Genomic DNA, 6000 nt, shown 5'->3' with positions numbered 1-6000 from the left:
TGATTAGTGGGATGGAGAATTGATGATCAGAACAACGCTGGCCTCCAGCTGCTGCAGTTCATTCTTGACGTTGCCGGCCGCATTCCAGAGGAGCTTCCGGACAGCGCCGGCGCCCTTCCTGGTGTAGGAATTATCCTCGAATTCCTGGCGTGGCTAAGCAGTCGCTTCGCCTAAGGCGTCGCACTTTGATATAGTCTCTGATCGCCAGAACTGCTCGAAGCGAAGGAGGCGGCACGACGAGAACGCAATCGCCAGCCTAACTAATCACACATTAATCACGGGAAGGGAAGTTAAAGCTAGGACCAGGACTAGGAACGGGCCATGAGTGGGCTTTACAATGGGCTTTCTTTATTGTTTATATTTCCGTTTGAGTTGGACGGGGCCGTGTACAAGTGGATAAAAGGCAGTCATGAAATTCTTATTTATGTTCAAATGGCTCTTCTTCTGGCTGCTACTTCATGACGGAGCCAATGCTAGAAATCTGCTCAAAGGGAACACAATGCATTTGGAACGCTATGAACGTGTATTTTGCAATGAAAGCTCTGACGAAACCGCTTTGCTTCTCTTCTGGCATTTCTTTATATGATGACATTAAGCTAGCCACTCAAGTTCCCGCAAGAATTGCAACGGACATCATCATCCTTGGATGCTGGAACATTTGGAATCAGAGAAATGGGAATTTTTTTCAAAAGTGAGGTCCCTAGCACAAACTCTTGGAGATTCTTTCTCAGGCAGATTTGAAGCACAGAGTCAAAGCTAAAAATCTAGAGTGCCTAGAGCATTGTGTGTAACTTGATGATTTCCTGTCACACTTAGCTCTACATGTTAGCTAAAACTGGCATTGGATAAACTGCCCCATTTTCTCGTTTCTTTGTAAACATCTTTACGTTGTTATTAATATGAAAATGTCGTACAACAGTTGTTCTACTTCTACGGTCCTGCACTTCAGAAAGAAATCTAGTAACTAATCATAGTTGATGGTAGTGTACTTTTCCCCTGAATGTTCATACTGCATTTATAACTGTTAAACAGAGCATACGATCAGGATTTTAGAAACTGAAATAATATATTGCTAAGATTTACTCTTATGAAGTATGATTGCAAATATCAATTTCAAGGTACTAAGATAGCTAACCGGGCTTGCTGCTCGGTAAGATTTACTCTTTAAATGCATTCACCTTGTTATTGATTCTTGTACCGACCTGCAGCCTGCTGGGAAACCGCTGCTGCATGACATGCAAGCAGCAGCACAAAGAGAACATATAGAGCACATGTATATGCAGCAGCAGACCAATAGAATACAGCATCATTATTATTCTATAAATAAATCAATTGTTCATCAAGTTGATCCATTTCCGCTCCTCAAAAAAAAAAAAAACTTGGTCCATTTCTAATCTATTCAACTGAAACTATGTATGTAATGGACCTTGCTATTGTTCTCCCTCCATGTATGTTGTGTGTAAATAGCAAGAGAAATTGTCATCATGTTCTTCTTCAATCCCTTCTCTTTCTCATGTGATGCTATGAGTATGTTCCAAAAGAGAGGAAGAAAAGTGAAGCTCGAACAGTCGATTGTTTCTGGCCTGCCCGAGGGTGTTAATGTGAAATGAGCACTGCCTGCTCACCTGCAGCAAAAATCTGCGCGCCTCAGCTGATCTGAGCTCAAAGAAAGCAAACTGGGCCTGCACTGCTCCAGACGTAGCAGCAAATGTGAAGGACCAAAAATTCAATTGCCCTGTCTTGTCTCTCTGCTCATTCATGTACGTGCAGGTGCAGCGTGGCCGCATTTGACTTGAACATATTTTCCCCTTGCTCAGAGCCTGATCGAGCCCACGCTTCATCATCAGCAGTTACACTGATGATGTCAACCCAGCCAGGACGCTGCAGCCATGTCTTGTTTGGATAGGTAGTACTCCCTTCGTCCAGAAGTAGTTCTACATACATTCTCTTTTATTCATTTTGATAACAAGTATTTTCAGACGGAGGGAGTATACCACATGAACAAGGGGTTTATTGATCTACGTTCATACAAAACGTATTGCTTTCTTTAATGTTAATTTTGTTTGAGGGAAGAGGTTAGCAACAGGCATATGTTAAGACGTACTCCCTCGGTATCAAAATGTTGATTAGCTCAAGAAGGGGAGAGAAGTCTGGAACATTGAGGATTGACCTTATCCTTCCATCCCTCCACGGGAGTAGTATATACAAGGTGAGTTTTACATTTTCGTCCCTCTATTCTTGTTCATGTCACTAGTAGGTCCTCTCAACACTCCCCCTCAAGATGAGGCAAATATGTCTATGAGCCCCATCTTGTTACATAATTTCATATAATTTACAACACTAATACCTTTGGTTAATACATCAGCAAGCTGATCACCTGAGTTGACAAAGCTAACTTGAAGAGTTCCCTCGTCTAGCTTCTCTTTGATGAAATGCCTATCTATTTCAATATGTTTCGTCCTATCATGCTGGATTGGATTATTTACTATATTTATTGTGGCTTGATTATCACAGTAGATCCGAAGAGGCCCCCCTTTGTACAATTGTAGTTCAGTAAGTAGTAAGCGTAGCCATACTAATTCACATATTCCAGAGACCATGGACCGTAACTCTGCTTCAGCAGTAGACCTGGCCACTACACTTTGTTTTTTGCTCCTCCAGCTAACCAAATTTCCTCCAACAAAGATGCAGTAGTCAGAAGTGGACCTTCTATCATCTAGACACCCAGCCCAGTCAGCATCTGTGTAACACTCTATACTGAGATGTCCAGAATTTGAGAATAGAATTCCTTTCCCAGGGCATCCCTTTAGGTATCTCAAGATTCTATATGCAGCATTTAAATGTGTAGATCTTGGGTCATGCATATATCTGCTCACAATACTCACAGCATATGCAATATCTGGCCTAGTATGGGACAAATAGATTAGTCTCCCTACCAACCGTTGATACTGACCTTTATCAACAGGATCACCCATATCTGCCTTAATTCGATGGTTTGCCTCAATTGGTGTAGAGGCAGGTTTACAGTCTAGCATTCCAGTCTCAACAAGTAAATCAAGAACATATTTCCGCTGTGAGAGATATATACCTTGTGATGAATATGCAACTTCAATTCCTAGAAAGTAATTTAGATGCCCAAGATCTTTTACTTCAAATGCTTTTGCTAGCATTTTTTTCAACCGTCTTATCTCCTCATCATCATTACCTGTAATAACAATGTCATCAACATAAACCACAAGAATTGTAAGTTTGCCATGATTACTCCTGAAAAACAGTGTATGATCAGCATTGCTTTGCTGATAGCCAAGTGAGCGGATCTCCTTGCAAAACTTCCCAAACCAGGCCCTTGGTGATTGCTTGAGTCCATATAATGATTTTTTAGTCTGCACACCTTACCCTCTGTCTCCTTACTATTAAACCCATGTGGGATTTCCATATATACTTCCTCTTGCAAGTCACCATGTAGAAAAGCATTCTTAACATCCATCTGGAAAAGATTCCACTTATAATTCGCTGCTAATGAGATCAGGGTTCTAATAGTATTCATCTTAGCCACTGGGGCAAAATCTCATCGTAATCCACTCCGTATGTTTGACTATACCCTTTTGCCACTAGTCTGGCTTTATATCTCTCTATTTTGCCCTCAGGTGTTTGCTTTATGGTGAACACCCACTTACAACCCACAACTTTCTTACCTGCAGGAAGTATAGAGAGTTCCCAAGTATTATTCTTATCGAGTGCAGTCATTTCTTCAACCATTGCTGCTCTCCACCTTGGGTCCCTTACTGCCTCCTGCCAGTCATGTGGTAGTGGTGCCATCGAATCTAGAGCAGCTATAAATGAATTGTATTGAGGACACACAGAGGAATATGAAACATGATTGGAGACATTGTAGGGTGACATTCTTGATGGCAATTTCCCAGCAGTTAATCGAGGTTGTTTTCGGTGGGCAATGGGTATATCTAGATCATCCAATGTAAGAGCATTATCATCACATGACGGAGTTACCTGTGGAGCCTGAGATGGTAATGGTGGGTCTGGTGTTGAGTCATTCGCATCAGGCTGCTCCACTCTGGATGGTGTTCTTTCTGGTTCATAGGCTTCATGGTGAGGCTCCAAAGAAGTTACTTCCTCCCCGTGCATTTGTTTCTCTTTTGATTGCTGCCTTCTTGTATACACTTGGCATTCCCTTTCTTCGTTTGGTTTTCGCCATTGTTGTACCTCATTTGGTGTATCTTGTTCCCTTCCTCCAGCAGGTATCACTCCAATAATCATCTTTTGTGATGTAGCATCGGTGTTCTCCACTTCTTTATCTCCCCCTGTCTCATAGTTTGCATCTAAGAGGTCATCAGTAAACGAATCGGGAAATACATCAGATAAGTCGACTGATTCCCCATAAAATGGTTCATGTTCACGAAACACCACATCCATACTCACAAACATTCTCTTCTCGGATGGGCACCAACATTTATAGCCCTTCTGTTTACCAGAATACCCCACAAATATACACTTTACTGCTCTTGGATCTAGCTTCCCAACCGAAGGCCTATAGTCCTTTACAAAACATGTACACCCGAACACCTTTGGTGGAACTACATATGTAGTTCTCCCAGTGAGACACTCTATTGGTGTCTTGTAGCCAAGCACCCAAGAAGGCATCCTATTCATCAAATAAGCTGCAGTCATCACTGCTTCACTCCACAAGTACTTTGGAACATTCATGGCAAACATTATGCACCTTGCAATTTCTAAAATATGCCTGTTCTTCCTTTCTGCCAAACCATTCTGTTCTGAAGTACCTGGGCAACTAGTTTGATGGATAATTCCAAAGTTTGACAAATATTCATCAAAGTCCCCATTCACATATTCTGTGCCATTATCAGTTCGTAACACTTTCACACAAGCACTATATTGAGTCCTAATCAGATTATGGAAATCTCCAAAGCATTCAAATGTTTCACTTTTATGGCGTAACACATAAACCCAGGTAGTTCTAGTGTAGCAGTCAATGAAAGTGACAAAGTAGCGATAACCATTAATAGATGTCACTTTGCTAGGGCCCCACACATCTGAATGTATAGTTTGCAAAGGCACATCACTTCTATTATCAGATGATAAATAAGAGCTCCTAACTTGCTTTCCATACTGACAAGCATCACACATTAGTTGTTCTTTACTAATTTTACAATAGAGATTAGGGTAAATCTGACCCAAAATAGCAAAAGAAAGATGTCCCAACCGACGATGTTCAAGTAGGAATTCTTCTAGTGACGAGGGAGACACTGTAGCAGCCACTGCAGGAAATATATTACTATCCATGTAATATAACCCATCACGCATGCTCCCTATCCCAATCTCTTTTCCAGTTCCAAGTTCCTGAAAAATACACCAAGTGGGGAAGAATATTGCAGCATAATTTAGCTCTCTAGTGATGCAGCTTATAGATAGAAGATTAATTGGGAATGCTGGAACATGTAAAACTGAAGATAATGACATATTTGGGCTGCATTTGACAATTCCAGACCCAACAATGGCTTGGGTTGAACCATCAGCCAATTTCACATTTTCCTTTTTAGAAACAGGAATATAGTTGGACAACTCCCTAATAGAACCAGTCATATGTCTTGAAGCCCCTGAGTCAATTAACCATTGTGCACCAGCTGCAAGATAATCAGTACACATTACAGTATGAGAATTATTACCAGAAAAATTTGCTGATGAAGAGGATGATGCATGTGACTCCTGAGGCTGTTCGACACCAAGATTTAGGTTCTTGAATTGACGCCACTTCTCTAGCTCATCGGGGGTTATCTCAATGCTCAATTTCTGAGACACTTCCTCGGCAGTTGAAGTGTTTGCTCTTCCGGGAAACAACATGCCTCTTCCACGGCCACCACATGCATCAAATAATCTGCCTCTGGCTCTACCTCGCTAGTCCTGGCCTCTACCACGACCTCCTCCCATCAATTTAGGGCAGCCTGCCACAAGATGTTCTGGTGA

This window comes from Triticum urartu, chromosome 2 (assembly GCF_003073215.2).
Source record: "Triticum urartu cultivar G1812 chromosome 2, Tu2.1, whole genome shotgun sequence".
NCBI lineage: Eukaryota > Viridiplantae > Streptophyta > Magnoliopsida > Poales > Poaceae > Triticum > Triticum urartu.
Note: the sequence above shows the minus strand (reverse complement) of the source record.